Below are 20,973 nucleotides of genomic sequence, written 5' to 3' on the forward strand. Positions count from 1 at the left end.
ACACTAAAAGCTGCAAACAAGGTCAGTGATGATCTTTCTATTGCTTTAATGGTCATTTTAATAATAAGCACGTTTGACCCCTAAAGTTCAGTATGTTTACCTAGTGTGAGAGTAACGTACCATACTCAGGCACGGTACGCATCCTTGGTCCTGGTATAGATTTGGTGTTCTAGGTTTCTGTGTTTATGGGACATTAAGAAATTAAGCAGAATAAATCGCATATTTTGGCATAGATTAGTTTGGACATCAATTGGAAAGTTTCTTGAGCAGCATGTGTGAAAACAGACAGCTGGTTATAATCTAATACTGTGAGAAGGAGGTCTCTCTGGTCACTCCATGACCCTGAATTAGTCCCTGCAGGTCCAGGTGTGTGTGGCTGATTGGTCTGATTGGAGCCAGGTGTGGTAGACTCTAATTAACTCTAGGGTTTCAGCACTCTGTGCTGACTCATTATCTCACCATCAGAGATAGTGACAGCATCTCTCTGTGGTTTCATGTGTGGTTACTGAATGTGATTATCTGCTCCTGCACCTCTGAACTATTTTTTACTTGGCAACTACTTATTTCCCAGTCTCTCAGGTAGAAGTTTGATGCTGCTGGTTCTTTCTAACCCCAGTCTGCCGTCTGTTGTGGTTTCTCAGTCTCCCCTAAAGTCTGCCACACAAAGGTTTTTCAAATCTTGACCATTTTTTTAGTGTTTCATTTTTACAGTGTTTGTGGTGTAGAACAAGAGGCAAACACTAAAAGATTTATTCACAGACTACCTGAGTCTGCCTAGTCTCCACTCAAATCACCACATCTTGCACATCAAACGTGACTGAAGATGGATAATGTTCAGCAGTGGTTCAGTTTTGATTTCTTTCTGTGCTGTTAGAAACAGGAGCTTTTAGGTTTTAACTTCAATCAAATGAGTTTTCTTGTTTTTCTCCCCGCAACCATTCAATCATTGGCAATCAGTGTTTATCCCAGCTGTGGAGAAGTTGGCTTGAGTCAGCTGTAAATATCCACCTATATTAGCCTATGTTGGCTTTTAAGTAACGGCCTTTGAGAAATATCGACTTATGACAGCTGTAAATATTGGCTAATGTCGGCTGTAAATATACTGTAACAGCTATAAAAACAACGACCTGATTTGGCTGTAAATATTGGCTTATGTCTGCTGTAAATATCGACCTACATTGGCTTTAAAAATCAACTTTCGTCTGCTGTTAATATCGGCCTAGCCTGGCTGTTAATATCAGCCTATGTTTGCTGTAAATATGGACCGACCATTGCTGTAAATATTGACCTAGGTCGGCTGAAGGTATCTGCTTAAGATGGCTGTAAATATCAGCCTACATCGGCTGTGAATATCAAACTGTGATGGCTGTAAATATCAGCCTAAATCAGCTGTAAATATACACCTATGTTGGCTGCGAAAATCGATCTGTCAGCTGTAAATAGCAGCTTATATTTGCTGTTAATAGGGACTAATGATGGCTGTAAACATCTGCCTATGTAAGCTGATAATATCGACCTATTATGGCTGCAATTATCTGCCTATAAAACCTATTAACATCAGCCAATGTTGGCTGTTAATATCGACCTACTATGGCTGTCGACATTGACCAAGGATTGCCGCAAATATCGACCTGTGATGGCAGACAAAATCAACCTACTATGGCTGAAAATATCAACCTAATACGGCCTAATAATATCAATCTACTACGGCTGATAATATCGACCTACAATTGCTAATATCAACCTATGATGGCTGGTAATATTGACCCACGATGGCTGAAAATATTGACCCATGATGACTGATATCAACCCACAATGGCTGTTAATATTGACCCACAATGGCTGTTAATACCAGTCTACGATGGCTGATAATATCGACCTGTGGTTGCTGTAAATAATGACCTAAAATGGCTGTTGATATCGACCCACGGTGGCTGTTAATATTGACCTACTATGGCTGATAATATCCACATACTATGGCTGATAATATCCACCTACTATGGCTGATAATATTGACCTACGATGCCTGTTAATACTGACCCACGACGGCTGTTAATATCGGCCCACGATGGATGTTTATATTGACCCACAATGGCTGATAATATTGACCTACGATTGCTGCAGCCATACAAAGAAATTAGTTTGTGGAGTTTCAGGCAGCCTTGACAGATCTATGTTGAAATCTTCTCCCTTGGTTATCCTGATTCCTTAAACTTCAGTATTGTCTAAAATGAACATGTAAATATATGGAATCAGCAAAAATCCAATACTTTTTATTCCTAATGTTTTTAATCCTTGGATCAGAGGACATCATAGACTAAAGTAATGACCACTGTGACCTCTCTAAACCTAATGAAACTGTTTCACATCTTTTGTTCTCCAGAATGTTCTTCACTCTGTTGTTTTGATTTATTGTGAATCTGTGAAACTACACACAGCAGTGACACTTTCATATATATTCATATTCATCATTAAACCAACTGTCTTTGTCCATCATGTCATTCTTTTATTGTCATGTCCTCCCTCCTAAGATCCCAAATAGGGTTGCAACGAAAATCCGGCCGCCGAAAATGGCCCAAAAGTGCATTTTCGGTTTTTGGCCGAAAGACTTTTATTACCAAATCAACAAGGCCCAAACATGATGTTGTGATGGCGCAAGCAAAAACCGCGGCCAGCATGCGCTTGGATCAGTGGTTCTCAAATAGGGGTACAGGCATGTGAAGGCACTCCAGGGGGGTACGTGAGATTTTAAAATACATGCCGGCTATTTATGAAAAAATAGCACCTTTCTTTGCATGTCAGGAGGGACACAATTTTGCGACTATATTACCTACATTCTAAAATCACATTCATGCTGCGAATGCCTGCGGTGTGTTTTCTCTGTCCTCTGATAAACAGTGATATTTACTGGAGCGGAAAATAAAAGGTTTGTCCCTCTCTGTCCTTCACTCCGTGCGTAGCACGGCATTTTTACCCACAGCCAGGAGGTCAGTGCCGGTTTGTTTAACTGTTTCATTCACTGTGCCAGCCTAGTTTGTAAGAGGAGGGACTGACTTTTCAATCATTCTATGACAAATATGATCAGTAAGAGTGGGGTGCAGCTGAGGCTCGCGGTGAGAGGCGTTAACTCTCTCCACAGCACACAGACTGGCTCACCTGTTTGTGTTCCAGGCTGTTCAGAGGAGTAATTTAGCTGGTTGATTCAGAGCATTTATAAGTTGTATGTCTGAGGTCAGAGGAGACTGTGTTGGTAAATATTTCACTAAAATCCTGGTAGTTTAGAAACAGCTCCAGCTATGTGAGTAGCGCATTTACATTTACATAGACATGTCGGGCTGCCTGCTGCCTGTCTCCCTCACACAACACAAGCACAGATACAGACAGATATGAGGAGAGGACAAACATCAGGCGGTGTTGGAGAGGAGGACGTTTTTGTTCCTCTGTGTGGCTTAAAAATCTGCACCATCACCATGAGCACTCGTTGGAGCGAAACTTAAATATCCGCAGCAATGTTGCGCTGCGAAATGATGCTGCTGGTTTGGAAGCTTGCATTGAATCGTTACAGGTTCGAAATGTAAGTATTTTGTGTGAATAATTTGCACGAAAAAATTGCCTATAGAGTGTAAGGACCTTAAGTTTTATAACACTGAAATCAATACTTCGTAGGCTCTTAAATTTAATCACCCTTAAACCCCCTGAGTCTCCCCCAGGGCAGGATGGTTTGACCCACGCTGGAACATGCCTGTCAATCACTGTATTCACAATCGCTTCATTCATAAAAAGGTTCATGATTTATTATTTGTGAATAAATGCTAAACTATAACTAAGTTCAGTGTTTCCCATACATTCGTTTATTTGTGGCAGACCGCCACAAATAAATTAGGCCCGCCACAAATAGATTTTGGCACTACCTGTTCGCCCTTGTTCTGTGAATGTAGCGTGTTGTTAAAATGACTTTATCGCGAATGTCCAAGAATAAATTTTGTGGAAGTTTTGAGCCACCAGGGTGCATTTCTCGCTGGAGTTTCACTTCTCCCATTGTCCCTGAATGCATCTCTCACAGCAGAGAGCTGTCTTTTTCTCCTCCGCCCATCCAGAAAACTCCTGCACATGCGGACGGGTTTTCTGATATCAGCGGCGAGATAAGCAACACCATAAAGAAGGTAAACAGCGCAGCGTGGCAAGTTAGCAGCTATTTAGATGCCTTTTAAGACGGACACCGAGAAACAGCGCTGGATCTGCAGCGCTGAACAGTCATTCAACTTTGAAAAGGAAGAGGTCTAACTCACGCGGTATTCATTAAATACGCCACAAGATGACTCTGAGATAACAGCGGCAGTAACACAACACACCACTAAAGACATGAGCCCACATGAGCTGTTGAAAAGCCAGGATATAAAAATCTAATAAAGACATTTAACCCAAAATACAAGTTTTGCCTGGGTGCAAACATTCTGCTGAGAACTCCCTACCAGAGTCGTACAGGTCAGAGAGAAGACGGCCGAGCAGCAGACAGATGTGATCCACTTCCTCCAAAACTACGGAGACTTATCTCAGCCTTACAGTTCAAAACACCGACAACAAGTAGTTAAAATGTTCCCGCCTCAAGACAAGCTTTTCACCCCCCCCATGATCACACAGGAGAGTTTATTAAATAAGGTATAAAGACGCTTTCGTGTCGTGTAGGTTTGCTTCCCCCTTAATGAGGGAAATAATCATTTTATAATCAGCAATAGTAAACATAACACAGAAAACATTTCAGGACTTTCCATACACTGTAAAACACCGAGTATTTCATGATTTATGTATTTTTGATTTATTAGTGAAAGATTGAGTGAAGTACTTTTCAAAATAAAACTGCTAAATTTGACTTTATATTGATTTTTACTTTCTGCATACAATTTTATAAAAAATCCAATAGAACAGTCTATTTTAATCACCAAACTAGTGTCATCTGGGGCTAAATTAATTACTGCTGCTGAGAGGCTATTTAAAAATATTTTGATATATATCATGTATCAGGATATAGCAAAAATATATCGGGATATCAATTTTAGGCCTTTTTTTTGTTTGTTTTTAGGGAGCCCCATAAAATAAAATGCCTCGAGAAAGGGTACAAACTCTGCAGGAACAAAATTTAACAAAACTGTTACTCCTTTTGATTTAAGGTACCTACTTTATTTATTCAACCTAATTTCTTATTCATTTATTTTTATTTATTTCTTTAAATAAGCTATTGTATTTTTTTTTATCTAAATGTATTTATGTTAGGGTTATTTGGTGTTTGTTCACATTTGAAATTAAATGAAAGTCTTATATTCAAATCCAAATCAAACTCCATTTTTTTTTTTTTTTTTTTTTTTTTTTGGCGCATGGCAATTGATTTTAGTGAGGTTAGTACACAGTCATAGCCATAAATGCAATGGTACTAATAATTGGCTTAATAATTTCTTTCGTTGTTTTGGTTTTCGGCCTTGGTTTCCTCATTTTTGGATTCGGCCAAGAATTTTCATTTCGGTGCATCCCTAATCCCAACACCACCATCGCCAGCCTAAACTGGTTTTTGATTCCACCAGCAAAATCAGATTAAAAAGTTCATGCCCATCAGAGAAAGAGAAAACAAACTCTGAATAACTTAAACTGAGACAATTTAAGACGTTTTAATATGTTCTGCTGCAGAGGTCTGCAGGCTGAGATAATGTGCTCATTTCTGATGTTTGTGGCGCTCTCGGCAGAGACATTGCTGCTCGCCGCCACCTTTAAACCGTCCACAGGAGGAAGAGAAAAAGAAGGAGGAGGAGCAGGAAGAAGATGAGTGGGGTGTGTGTCATGTTAACTGCTGCTTCGCTCTGATGGACTCTCCCCTCACAAACCGAAGCTATGAATATTAAATCGTAATCGTGTCTGGCCTCCTCTAACCTCGAAGCTCTCATTTCCTGTCAGGGCCGTGAGGTGGTCATTGTCGTGGGTGGCAGGAGCGGAAACGCCTTGACCCCTCTGAGATACTGTAAGCAGATTAGCACACTTCATCTCAGTGCAGCCAGAGAGAAAGGGTGTCCGTGTTTCATATACAATCTGCCAGCCTTCAATCAGCATCCCTGCACAAGAAGAATGCTATGTCATCCTGCTGCCTCCTGTGTCTGAGGTGAATATTGTTATTACACATTTAAAAAACACAAATCATCTCAGATCAGCTGATTGTGCATAGAGGAAACTCTCCTTCATCTCAGAAATAAACAGAAGGGTTTGACACTTCTTCATGATTCTATTACTAATGTATCGTTGGCTTTATTCTTTTTTTATTGCTTTAATATCACATAAGCTGCTCAAACGCCTACAGAACACAAGACATCAATAAATGGATTAACGGACTTCACAGAGGACCTCCGCTGCCCGTTGGACGCTTCAGGCCTAAACGTCATCCATTAATCCCTGATAATTGGACACCTTGTCGTGCATTAACCCTTACATATATGAATGTTACATAAATGTTTGAAATTTGTTTTCTAAAACCTCAAAGAATAGACTTCCTGTGGATTTTAGCCCTGTCATCATTCATACACCTGCCAAATTTCAAAATGCTATGTTGAATGTGCTGCAGGGACTGAATTTTTTAATCCTGTAGGGGGCACCACTGAGTCCTTTAGCTACTGAATCTCATCAGACTTTTTATTTCTCCACTGGGCTAATTTAAACAAAATCAATTCAATTACATGTTTTAAGCCCTTTGAAAAGCTACTTCCTGTCTCATGGCGAATAATGCATTACCACTGAAACACCTCTAGTCCAAGCACTTTGAGTCAAGATAGTATGGTGACAGTGTTAGGATCTTAAAGTCCCATTTTGAGGGAGATTTCTTTAACTTTGTAGGAATTCTTCCATTTTTGATTGAAAGCTTCTTTCTCTTCTCTTGTAAGACATTAAACTTTGAGAAGGCGCCACAGTTACACCCTTACAGTTTTGCATACGAGCTGAATCACTTTAAACTCCTATTTCTAAGCCAAATATTAAGTAGACATGATTAACCCCCTCAAAGAAAACCTACTCCTAGCAGCATCCCTGGAGATTGTCCAAAAACACCAAGTTGAGCAAAATTTCCATAAGGACAACTTCCTGTTGAAAATTTACCATGACGATAGAAGGCTTTTAAAACTGGATGTAGGATGTGCATGTCAATTTCCATCATTGAAGGTGAAACTTGCTGCAAGAGCTGCCACTTTAAAGGTCACACATTTTACCCCTTTAAGAAAAGTCTATATTGGGCTCAGAAAGTCCCCAAAACATGCCTGTAAAGTTTGTTGTTGAAAAAAAAACACTCCAGTATTGGATTTTTGCATGTCTAAAAACTCCTCTGTTTCAGTCCTGCTCAGAATGAGCTGTTTCTGTGGCTGTGGCTTTAAATGTTAATTAGCTGTCTGACTCTGCCCCTGACTACGTCCCTCTCCATAAATGGATGTGGCACTCCAGATCCTCCTCTCAGCTAGCAGCTGATGATGGCGGTGCCATCTCACCACATGACATCATGAGGGGAAAATCTGAGAAAGGCTTGTTTTAGCACACATTTTCTGAAAGGGTGGGGGGGGGGGTTCTGATTCTTGTGTGTACTGTGGACTGGCCAGGGGCACATATTTTTGTTAGTAAAGCCTGCAAAGTGCATTTAGAATAATATGTGACCTTTAAAACATGTAGGGTTTGACTCAATTTTTTTTTCAAAGTTTGTGATTTTGAGCTTGGAGAAACATGGAGATAACACAAAAGAACTATTTCAAAAGGGTCCTCAAACCCCTTGGTGTTCAGTCTCTAACCAGTTGATGAGAAACAAAGAGAAAAAACAAAAGTTCAAATAACTGTGAATGCTGAATGTGTTTTAGGAGAGGACTCATCGTTGCTTGTTCTTGCAGGTGACTCCACAGTTTTCCGACCCCAGTTTTAAGCCTTTCAACAAAAATTCAACAGCATCAGGAAATAAAAAGCTCAGCCATTGTTGCTGAATGTGAGAGAAGAGAATGGATTTATTTTGATGATGTTTGGATCACAGTTTGTGCCCCCACAGCGACCTCGCTTTCCTGCTTACTCATCACTGTATTTTATTTTCTCGTACATTAACACCGGGCCTATAATTCAGAGAGTATCTATGGAGGAAAGGACTGCAGAGGACGACCATTAATGAACCTCAGGATATAAACGGCATCTCTGTGCAAGGTCAGAGTCACAACATTCACCCCGCTGCAATAAAAGCCCCCCAAGACCACAGACGGCTCCACATTAAAGCTGCAGAGTTTAAGGACGGGCGCTCATGAAGGCAGGGTCTGAGGAGGAAATGCCTTTGTGATGAGAGGGTGATATCTGCTGACTCTTCCCGCCCCCAACACTTCCTTTAAACTCCACTCTAACACGTTGTTGTACATAAAGTCTACGAGGATGCTTAAAAACAGTGAGGGCAGATGATGGGATTCCATTTCCACAATCAGGGCCACATCCATTAAGGATGGAGCATCCTGGCCGTCTGTATTTAATGATTTAACAGGGATTTATATCTGATTTAGACTTTCAGATACCAAGTGGTAATCATTCATGCTTCCTGTGGAGTGAAGTGAATGAATAATGAAACCACCTTTGAATAATGATGGCCACATACTACCCATCCTTGATCACATCTGTGTATTTTTTTTTACTTCTTTTCATTATTAAATCATCCCACGTCCTGTCTCTAACTCCATCCTTATGGGGTGAACAGATGTGAAACTGATCTCAGAGCGGCATCTTGTTCAGAGCCTTAAACCTGCAGACTCGTCTCTTTTCCCTGGTCTGATGGAGGATTTATCAGCTGACGAGCGTCGCCTCAGTGAGCTCAGCCTGAATCAGCTGGTGTGTGAATCCATGAGATAATGAGAGAAAAACATATGTGGTGTTCACTGAGAGCTTGGAGGATTCAGAGTGTCACCCTGCTGAGGCTTCCACCATTTGGTACAAAGATCCACTTTTACTACATGTGTGGTCAGCCACAATACCTTCACATCAACAACTCCTCTGTTACAACTCATGCACAGCTTCATCCACACACAGGCTCCAGCAGGGCTACCACAGGTATGAGCAGAAGAGAAAGATGTTTTAATTTTGGCCTTTACATGTCTTCATTACAGAGAAGGACAGAAACTGGAGAGAGAGAGATGAGAGGATGACATGCAGGAGGGGAGCCACACATCTGATGTGAACCTAGGCCACTCGTGCACATGGAGCATGACCTAAGCACTAAGCCACCTGCACCCAGAAATGGTCATGATCTGAGTAGGGGTGTAACGATTCATTGATGTATATCAATACATTGACTGGTTGATAAACGATCCAATCAGATCAATAGAAAGTCAAAACATAGATCTAAATCGATGCTTCAAGCTACGCTTTTATTTTGTTGACAGTTTCTGCCCCAGGCAGATCAGCAGGGGTCCTACTTTAAAAAATGAGACATTTACAAAATTTTAAAAAATGTTACTGTAGTGAAATGCAGCTTCTTTTGTTGAAATGATGTTTTTTTAAATACAGAGATCTGTCAGTAATTTAACTGCAGAAACTGTTTTTTTCTGCAACTGTGTGAAAGTTGTGTATAAAATCACCTGACATCGATTGTAGGCCCCTATATCAAATTGAAATCGTATCGTGGCAGATTTTGTGATATCGGAAAATATTGTATTGTTGTCCAGAATATCGATATTGTATTGTATCGGGATGAAAGTGGTGATTTACACCCCTACTATCAAACACACGTGCATGGATTTTCTATTAATCAGAAAACAATAACTGATGTGATGTTTAGAGATGAACCTGTTACAGTTAATGGTTATAATTTAACAGAATTAGAGAACCCTACCCAAGCATTGAACTTTACTGAAAACAAAAATGGCAACCATTTTTGGTGGAGATGGCATTATCATAAACACGATATCAGTATCAGCACAATATTGGAATCAGTGGGTTAATAAGACCAAACCCATATATCAGCCCGTGTCAGCTGCAAATATCCTCCATTACAAGCTAGTGCTGGCCGTAAACATCGGCCAATATCTACTGTATCAGCTTGTAATTGGCTGTAAATTGTGGCCTACAATAGCAGTAATTATTGACCAGTATCTGCAGTTAAAATCTGCCAGTCAATATTGACCTCAACTGCCTGTAGATATTAGATGTTTATGTGGAGTTTTATGAATGCCAACAGACCTGTTTATCCTTGAACTTTAAACTGGTTTAAATACTAAAGTTTCTGATCTCAACTACATTGACTTAACTGCTGTGCACATCTCCACATCGGCTGCAAATGTTGGTCAGAATAGGGGGTATATGTCAAGATATGTACCGAAAATATTAGTCTATACCAGTTTTAAATATTGGCCTTTATTGGCTGTCTGTATTGGTCTGCATCAGCGGTAAATAGCCTTGTATTGGCCATTAATATTTGCCTCTATCAGCTGTTAGGCCGGCCTGTATTAACTGTATATATTGGCCTGTATCTGCTGTATAAATCAGCCTGTATTTGCACTGTCCTGATCTGCATCAGCCTTAAATATCAACCTAAAGTTTTCACTAGAACTAACATGCCTATGTCTGCTGAAGTATTTTCCTTTAACTTTAAACAGGTTTAAATAGTACTGATCCGTTTCTGATCTGAACTACATTTATAAATTGGTACTGACTTAAATTAATTAGTAACATTGCCATATCAGATAGTGGCAATAATCCAGTATCATGGATCCCTAATTTGTAGAGGATCATTTCAGATTAAAGATGACCTGAGAGGAAGTATCAGTGGTGCTCTTTTAATGAAAACATGTTCATATATTTGTCACTGGCCCCCAGGCTGCAGACTCCTGACTGTCAGAAAAATGCAGACTGTCTGATTGGCTCAGAGTCTCTTCTGCTCAGTAATGAGTTTGTACGATGCATCGTCTGTCTGTTGACTTACAAACTCTCCCCAGAGGCCTGCGCTGCTCACCGAGGGCATGTTAAAACATTTTAGCTGCAGACACGCCTGTCTCTACCAGCCCGGAGCGACTTTAACTTAAACACATATTTACACAGCATGTTTGTGTCTGATACAGCAGCAGAAAGTGTGTCAGGGCTTCAGCTTTGCTCAGCCCGTCAGCAGACAACAGAATGGTGGTGAGATGCAGCTGCAGGAGAGACGGAGGAGGAATGTGAGGAATGCAGAGCCCCAAATGAAATCATGCATAATTCAAGGGAAGCAGGAGAGAAAAGGGACAAATTCCCTTTCTCTTGATGACAAAGAAGAGGTTAGAGATCATGTCAAAGCATCAGTCCCTGCTTTTATCAGGAAATTCATGGGGCTGAGCTCTTCCTTACTAGTCCTGTCACGAAGCTCAAAACAAAAGCGTGACACTAACAGCCGTATCCCTCATCAATACAACACAGATGCACACAGACACGTACAAACTACACAACACAGACGCACACAGACATGGGCGAACTCTGATGATGCACTATTCTGAGAAGATTTTTGATGTTAGAAAGAGCTACAGTGAGAATCAGCCAGTCACAGCACAGTATGAAAGGACACCCCGTGTACTCCTCAGGGAAGTGGCATGCTAACTAAATCAACTATACGAGGCACCTATAGGTTGTTTGCAGTCACATGACCCTGATGGCACAGAATGTCACATATGGTCAAGAGTGAAAACTAGCAGATATGAATCAATGTGAGTGTAGGAAAGTTAGTCTGTTTAAGCTCTAGGTGGCGCTGCATGCTGCAGTTATCATCAGAAAATTTCTACATCCATTGGCTATGATCACAACACTTTGATTGATGATTGAAAGTGATTTTTACCGACAGATTTAACTGATTTACCTGGAGAGGAAGTGGTCCAGATCACTAATGGCTTGGTCCTGCAGACCTTCACAGGTCCAGACAGATGAAGGAAGCTAATACACTATCATGACAAAGCTTGTAAGCCACATTGTTCATGAACGAGCATATGAGCTGCCTCCTGTTTGAGTGCCAGTTTCCTTTCCTCCATTTTTGTGGTTATTTAATCCACATTTAAAAAGCCAAACTGGTACTAGATGAAGAGCTGTTCCAGATCTCTAAAATGAGACTGATTTCCCATCACAACAAACAAGGCTGGATGGACATCAGCTGAGGAAACACCAAAAAGATCAGGGTTTACTGAGACAAATTGGCCTGCTTGGTGGAAACAGACCACATGTGAGCACTGTCTGCCTCCGCCTCTCTAGACTTAACCCAAAGGCTTTAATCTGTGTCTGCTGCCATTTCTTTGTGAGCTTTTGAAACTTTCAGTCCAAAAGTGTCTGTTTCAGGACTCAAAGTAGCCTGTCCAGTTGGCAGAGCCTTAAACAGAACAAAACTTTGCGATGAGAAGTGCTATCGAAATGCTATGGGACACTTCCTGTCCCCATCTGGAGCTTTCCGCTGTGACCTGACATCATCTAAAACAACCTATATGTAAAACCATCTGATGCTGAAACCTAATTGGTGAATGGCAGGATTTTAATTCAAAAGAAACTACTGAATCAGTGCATTTAAATTGTGATTTTGATCCCTGCTTGATGGCAGACATCATGAATTTTTCACTTTTACCAGTATTATTGTTTTCATACCCTCAGACTGACAAATGTTTCATAAACTGAATGTTCTCTGTTTATCTGAGGTTATTGCAGGCTTGCCATTTAAAAATATCAACAAAAGTACACTGGAGGTAACGTTAGTGCCAGGACCCTGGTCAACATTCACCTCAGGAGCCTGGCTCAAATCAGACAGAAAAAAATGGTTTCAGGTCTTTGCATAGCTATGCATATGGACATTACTGTCCTAGTCCAGTGGGCCCACCCACGAAGTTAATATTACCAAAATACAAGCTAAAACTCTGAAACAGGCAACAGTGAATAGAATCTGTATTCTGTTGCATTACAAAGTAATAATGAGTGTTTAGGTTTGAAATAAAAGCTCACTATTGCTCTTATTTAGGATGGATGAGGTCTTTGCTAACCTCATGGGCCCCTCCATGACTATGGGACCCTGTTTACCTCCTTATGGGCAGCCTTGGCCCTGTGTGACCCAAAAGTGGACATTACATTCAAAATGATGCCCCAGACGGATGGAAAACCCCAAAACAGAGTGCCTACAGCCCTGGCTGGGATCAGCCCAGAGGCCTAAGGCATCAGAATTAAGCTGGGTTTTTGAAAAATCAACTGTTGTCACTCATGTACTTCACCCTGAGAATTTCATTTTTTTTATGAGTTTAGTGCTTGTGAGAAAACACCATGACTCACAGACTGTTGCTTTTGTCGAGCTAAAAACAACAGGTACAGGGACTTTTACATGGACTTCCTGTCTGAGAACAAACAGTCCATAAACAAAGGGATAACATTTTTCTTCCTCTGGTGACACGTGGAGACAACTCACAGCTGATGAGGCATGAAGTGGGCTGAGTTGTGACTCATGTTGGTATAATGGCGTCCTTCAGTCCTCCGGTCATGTAAAGCTGACCTGGCGGCCTCAGCATGAGGTCAGGATGGGGGGGTACCAGCCTCATACCAGCTCCAGCTCCAGCCCCCCCCCCCCATGTCATAACTCTGCTGTAATCAGCTGGAGCTGAGATGCACATTCTCCCTGCAGGCAAAGGGAGCGGGTTATCACATGCATCCACTGGAACAATGAGGAGTATTCAGATCAGCTGTGAGCCAACATCAGCGATGAAGGACGATAAGGCATGAGCTCGTCTCTGACAGGGATTAAACATCAGGGATTCAAGGGGGCAGAGCAAAACTAAACTATTTAACTTTAGTACTATTCCTGTATAGATGAACCCATAAAAAATTTCTAAAAGCAAAGGCAATATTTCCACATGGAAATTTGATTCAATGTCTGAGTTTTACCAAATATTTGACAACTATTGCAGCAAGAACCAGAAAAATCCTTGTCATTATGATGTGTCCTTACCCCTTAGTGTTATGTTCCTCCTTTACCTTGTTTTATTCTGTTGTGTCTCAAAGACTCACAAATGTGCTTCATTAGTTATTTAGCCAGTTAGCACCTAAAGAGCCGAGCTAAAACCTAAAGGAGACCTCAACCAACAGTCTGCGGAACTTCAAGATTTCCTGCTGCTTTTTCAGACAAATTCAGAATCAGGACAGCCTCAGCAGTAGGGATGGTCCAGCAAAGTTAAAAAATGAACATTTCTGACAGCTTCTCCAATTAACTTGATGTATTCAATGTTTATACAAAAATAGTGATTTATAAGGTATTTTTTCCCTTTTAAAAAAAAAAGTACATTAAGTAGAAAAAATACTGAGGATAGTCTTCCATCTATCCACTCTACCATAAAGCCCAGATCAGTGGGGGTTTGCAGTGATGGATCTTTGTCCCACCACAAAGGATCTCTGGAGCTCAGTCAGAGTGACTATCAGGTTCTTGGTCTTCTCTCTCCCCCGACTGATCCGTTTGATCGGGGGACCAGCTCTTAGAAGAGTCCTGGTTGTGCCAGACTACTTCATGTGAGAATTATGGAGGCTACTTTTCAGTTTAGCAGGAATATTTTGTAGCTTGTACCTCTGCAGCTCTGTAGTTCCTTTGACCTCCGAGCTTAGGTTTTTCTCTAATATCATTTTCAGCTGTGAGACCTGAGGTGTGTGCCTTTCCAAATCGTGTCCAATCAATTTAATTTATCACAGGTGGACTCCAGTCAAGGTGTAGAAACATCTCAGCAAAGATCAGAGAAACGGGAGGAACCTGAGATAAATTTACAGTCGTTGGAAAGGATCTGAATACTGATGTCAATGTGATATTTCAGTACTCGTACTGGATTATTTCTTTTCCTTCATTTTTTAACAGCAGTTTTACTTTTGCCATATATTTTGTCATACATTTGTTTGCAATAGGAGATGCATATCGATTCCAAATATTATGGGTGTCATGCATTACTAATAATCTATATCAATCTTAAGAAACCAATATTAGTCATCTCTAAGCAGATATTAAATGGGTCACTATTACAGTTAATATTACCTGTCATACTTCAGTGCATCCTAAAGTGTTGAGCCTTCTAAGGTTTTCATCCTTAACTGCATGTCTGCATGTATGACTTCAGTATCTGTTGAAGACTGCAGGATGTCAGCAAGGCAGGAAGTCTTGCCGTCACACAGACTGTCAACGAACGCCAAATTTAGCCACCTTATCTATAACCACTTAATTCAACTTTAAAACTCCCTCACTGCACATGAAACAAAACTACAGCAAGCACGGTGGGTCAAAGGTGAAGCAGGAAGTCTGCAAACTGTGGAGGATATTTAAGGGATTGGGGTTCAAGGTCCCTGATGTGTCTCACCAAGTAAACTTGACCCTAAAATCTGGTTAATTTGAGTCATACGAACACAAGCGTATCGGACTCAGGCACTGTCTGCTTTGGAGCATGACACGTGGACTTTGTGCTCGAGAATGGGGTGCATCAGCAAGCAGAGCATATAGAGTTAACTCTTCAAAAACAGTTTTATCCCCGCAGCATGGGCCTATTTCATCCTCTGAGCTGCAGGTAGATGTGGAAGTCAAAAGAGGGTCTTTGGCATCTCCAAATTAATAAAAATGCCCATAGAAGCAGGATGGACTCCATCGTCCACACCAAGCAGAAACTGATGTTGACCTGAGTCCTTGCCATGGTTTTCTCGTCTTCTTTCTTCTCTTTGATGGATTTGTAAACCAACTATGTTCATACGTCCTCCTTCAGACTGTGTCCACACACGGGTGTGCTCAGGAACAGAACAACTTTGCTGAGGTGAAAGCAGACCAGCATGGGAGAGGGGAGAAGGGCGCTTGCACCCTAGCATGGTACAAAACAATCATGACTGGCGTGAAAACTCAAACATGTCTGACTGACTACATTGATTCCCACAGCAGCATCTTGATAGCATGCCAGCAATGCAGCACGATGCATCATGATGCATCCACCATTTTCCCCCATCACCCTGCTCCTATTTTCCTGTTGCTTGCATTGACATGAACAAGGGCAGAGGAAAGTGACAAGGCACCAGGAGTATTGGAGAGGAATATTAACTTGATTATCCTTCCCTCTCTCACTCTAAGAGCTTGTCAGCAATAGCATCTATATCCATGACTGAAGTATTTGACTGTTATTTGTGCCAACGTGGAGACAAAACCATTCAGCTCAGAGCTGCCAAAAAATCATCAATACAGAGAACCATATGTTTGTTTATGCACCTTCAAAATAAAAGCACTACATGCAATATTCATTACAAGGAGAGCCAGAAATCCTAAAAGGAGAGAATGTTTAAGTAGTGTGAAGTGGACAGATGATATCTGACACTCAAGTGAGTTTTTTCAATACTTTTTGCTCAACTTCCATTTTTCTGCAAGTATGCATGTTTACATTTAAATGAAAATTCCTCATGGCAGTAGTGTTAAAGACTTAATATTTAAAAACTGCACTTCAATTTGTATAAGTCTGTACTGTATACGCAAACATAAATTAATATAAAAATATATATTTCACACAGATACAAAAATCTGTGATGAACTTAGATTTTTGACAACAGATTATGTTGACTAGGAGTTATATTTTAATAAGAGTAAAAAGCACACATGCTAATGTACAAAATTATTTATTTGACTGAAATTTGTTTGTTTAAATATATATATAATTTTGTTTTAAAATTATAGAAGGAAGCTGGATAATTAATGATCAGTTAATTACGGAGAAGGGCTGGGATTAATTTAAGTGTGCACTTGCTTCCACTCTTTTTTCAATATGTAAACCAAGCTGTTGCACTGACACTTGTATTGCACTGTATTTTCAATTTTACGTAAGATTATTATTTCTGTAAGACCATTTTGCACTGTTTATACATTCAGAATACATTTGTCTAATTGTATCTAGGGACATGGTATGAGACAACTGTTAAAATGAATATTTATATTTATCCATCATTTATCAAATATAACTACTATGATTGGTTTGATGTTTGTTAAAGCCATGATGCCTTTAAAAATAGGATATGCAATTAATCTACTAACAAAAACTACATTTTGTGCTCTAAATCTGCTTTTAAAGTGCCAAATTTATGAGTGGGGAGAAAGCTGAGTCCGCTGCTGTCAGATATCAGCTACTCCTCATGCAGGTGGGAATTCTTCAGCTCTATTGATGATGAGTTAAATAAAGCACAGACACAGAAAACAGGCCAGGCCAATCACCACTTAACCCCCTTACTCTTGCCTAATTTAGGAACCACAGAAATCAGCTTCAAGACCCATTTCAGGGCTCCGACCCCCCAGTTGAGAACCGCTGGTTTAACCTAAACACAGACTCAGCTCTGTGAGTGTGAACGCTCTGTGATCAGGCCTTTATTCAAACATGAGGTGTTGATGTGAAGATGATAAAGATGATGTTATTTATTGCCATGGTAACCACAGTCCCAAACAGACCCCCCCCATCCCCTCCCCTCCAGCTGCAGACAGAGAGAGCATTAGCATTACAGACAGAGGCTTTAATAACGGCTACAACACCATTATTCTGACTCTGAAACTCCAAACCACGATATTCAAACCTCTATTATCTCCAGTAACGGAACTAAACCGCCGTTATTGGAGTTTAACAGGGGCAGAGATCCAGATCCACCCACCGACAGACTAAAAACCATCCAACAAAAACTGAAAAAGACGAGAAATGAAGCTGAACCCTTGAAGACCCGACCCTAAAATGCTCTTACACTTTAAAACATCTCAGTTTGTTTTAGATTAACCCTTATTTTCTCACTTAAACACCCCCAAAATAATCCCTCCAGGATCTGGATATCCACGGGGAAAAGTTAGAGCTCATTCTTTGGCTCCAGGATGGAAACGGTCGCTTCCAGGTGGAGACTCCAACATTCACTCACTTTTGAGAGTTATAGAGACCAAAAACCGCTTAAAATATAATAAAGACGAAGGAGAAACGTCTGCCTACCTCGTGTAGAAGAATAAGAGAGTTTTAGTCCCATAAATTAAGCGATTAGCCCCGGTATAAGAGCAGTATCCGCTGCCGTGCTCTCCCGGTGCTGCTGGACGTGAGTGCGGATCCAGCGGGGTCTCCTGGAGGAAAGAGCCGAGCTCCGAGCTGATGTCACCGGGACAGGGAGGAGCTTCACCCTGCCACATTTCCATAAGGACGTGATGTCACCGCAGAGAAACACTCTGGCTCCACACTCTGGAGCGTTTTTACAATCATTTTAGGAAATCGATCAGGTCAGATATTACAAAGAAATATTAAAACAATAAAAATGTTATTTCATATCGGATTCATGAATAAAATGACCTGGAGAAAAAATGGTTTATAACCGCCATAATACGATACTTGATCACTAACAAGAGCATGTATTTGAAGCTCATCTATGAACTTTATTCAGCTAAAAAGGACATAAAAATGTAAGTAAGAAAGACAGAGATGTAGGCTAACTATTGGCTTGAAACAATTATACAGTAAAAGTTGTGCATTTATTTTGGTATTGCCCAAATATGTTTCCGCAAAAATCAAGAAGTCACTCCAAACATTTCTGCACAAACATATAAAGGAACAATATTTTATTTGGTATTTTGGAAAGACTGCCCAGAAAACACTTGTGTGTATATGATGATTTTTAAACTGAAATGGCTAATTTCACCCAGTGTACACAGACTGCTCCATGTACATGAGGCCTTTTGTACGAATGTCATTCCCCACTCTTTCTGGCTCTTTCCACTGTCCTAGTAAAGGCAAAAAAGCTCCAAAATAAATCTTTGAAAAATCAGAGATTTAAACATCTGTAATAATAGAGTGAAAACACATGCTTTAATACATTTTAACAAGTTCAAACAACAGGCTGCAAATGATCCTACATATCTCTTCAAATGTGATAGCTGTTTTCAGCTGCTTTTGCTAACAGTTTTCGAAGTGCTTTTGCTGCTGTGTAATTGTAGCTTCCACACACAATGTGTGAAAATCCACTACCAGGGGGCGTTCAACCAAAGCAGTAACACAATATAATGAGTTCAGACCAAGCGGCCTGAAAAATGATGTCAATGCAGAAGTTCAAAAAATTGCAATACAGCAAGTGTCCACTTGAGGCTGGCCGCAGGAACACCAGAAGTCACATACAAAACACATGTTAAAAAGCCATTTTTACAGCCTGGTTCAAAAAACAGGTCTTATTAGCTAATGGTTTCATATGCTCTCACTTTAAAGGGGGTTGAATTTTTTTTTGTACCACAATCTTTTGGAAAACATTTAGGAAAAACCTCTGATTGGCACGTCTCATTTGATTGACAGATAGCTTGACAGGCAGACACAATCTTTCTGTCAACCAGAATGTTGGCTAGCTTAGCTGACAGGAAGTCAAGCTCAGAGGGCGGGCTCTTGTCTGCCATTAGGTTGATCCAAAGTTCGGTTGAGGCAGCGATTTCAATATGGAAGCTGCCGCAGACTGGCTTCAAAAGCTGTTTGAGTCTGCCTATTGTAATCAAGACACAGGCTTTGTCCAATTCCCCTTACAGTCCACAGTTCAGACTAGTAGTGTGAGGATAGTTACAAAAAAAGTAATGCATTATATATTACCAGTTACTGCCTGTAAAAGTAATGAGTTACATTACTTAGTAACTCACAGCTAAATTAAACTACTAGTTACATTAGTTTTGCATCACTCCCTGTCACCTAAGACCTTCTGTAACTTAATTCCAATTAAAAATACAATGTTAAAACCTTTAATATTCCCACATTAGTGTAATATCCAGTGGTTCCCAACCTTTTTCCTTTTCCCCCCCCAAACTTAACCCAAATAAATTTTGCGCCCCCCCCCCCCCCCCCCCCCAGGACAGATGTGCAAAAAGAAGTGATACATAGTGGTAAAAAAAAACATCAACATCAACATCATTTTAATTCCTTTTTTTGTTGGTCTAAATCCAAACAAAATAGCCCTAAATAAAAATGCTTTTACCCAAAGACCTTTGTATGAACTATTCATAAGAGTCTTATGACTGTATGTGAAAATTTTATCTGAACTGCCTAAGAGCCTCTGAAATCTCAGGCACCCCCCCAAGGGGATCCCAGGCCCCAGGTGGGGAACCAAGGCTATACAGTAATGTAATGGCACTATTTCATGCAGCAGAAGGCATATGATTTTAACACAAGAAGTGATGTTACAGACAGGACTTAGTGAAATTAGTCATCATTTGAGTCTGTCATGTTTAAAGTCAAGCCTGTTAATCAAGTCTATTAAAGATAATCATTGACTCCTGGTAGTTTAAAACAAAACTGACATTAGCACAAATCATTAGGCAGACACAAGACCTCTCTTGTCTGCGTAGTTGTGAAAATCAGACCAAAGCAGCGCCTCACAGACTAATCTGTCCAAAACAAGGCCTAGCTTTGGCTGCTTCATAGGTAACGGCCTGGTGCAGTAATCTTGAGTCTAACTCAGGCTCTGGGGGTCTTAAGGGCAGACAGAGCTGTGTCAGGCCTGGGCACAGTTTACACTTCACCGTCACATTTTTGACCTTTTGTGCAACAAATCCAAAGTAGTGTTTATATCTCCAAGCATCTAAAGATGTCTTTAATTGAACCTCTTTACCACTTCACTTTCCCTCCTCCATGGACTGGAGCTAACGTGGCAGTCACACTGATCAGTGAGTTTTGCATTAGCATGCAAAAGGGATGCTTGATTTATTTTTCCTGTGCTCCCGTTTAGGAGGATTTACAGTAACACAAGTAGCAAGGTTATCAGTTTATAGTGAAGTGATTACTAACTCAGCAGCAGTAACATTACAGTACTGCATTACTGACAAATGTAATGTCAAGCCCACTGGTCATTGATCCCCGGTCTCTGCACTGTTTGGTGCATGTCACCCCCCCCCACACTGGTCTTAAGTTACTGGAAATGCCCAGTTCTCAGGGTTTTCCATGTTACAGAGCTGATAAGGGAACTCAC

At 40.6% G+C, this 20,973-nt stretch overlaps 1 protein-coding gene across 1 annotated transcript in view; it reads right to left on the reverse strand.

Moving 5' to 3' along the window:
- Positions 1–18,092, reverse strand: part of LOC121522465 (SH3 domain-binding protein 4) — a 46,420-nt gene extending 28,328 nt beyond the window's left edge. Inside the window, exon 1 of the mRNA XM_041806891.1 lies at positions 17,982–18,092. The gene's annotated coding sequence lies outside the window, so the exon portion shown is untranslated. The remainder of the gene's footprint in view (positions 1–17,981) is intronic.
- Between the last annotated feature and the right edge of the window lie 2,881 nt (positions 18,093–20,973).

Source organism: Cheilinus undulatus, linkage group 15 (genome assembly GCF_018320785.1).
Source record: "Cheilinus undulatus linkage group 15, ASM1832078v1, whole genome shotgun sequence".
NCBI lineage: Eukaryota > Metazoa > Chordata > Actinopteri > Labriformes > Labridae > Cheilinus > Cheilinus undulatus.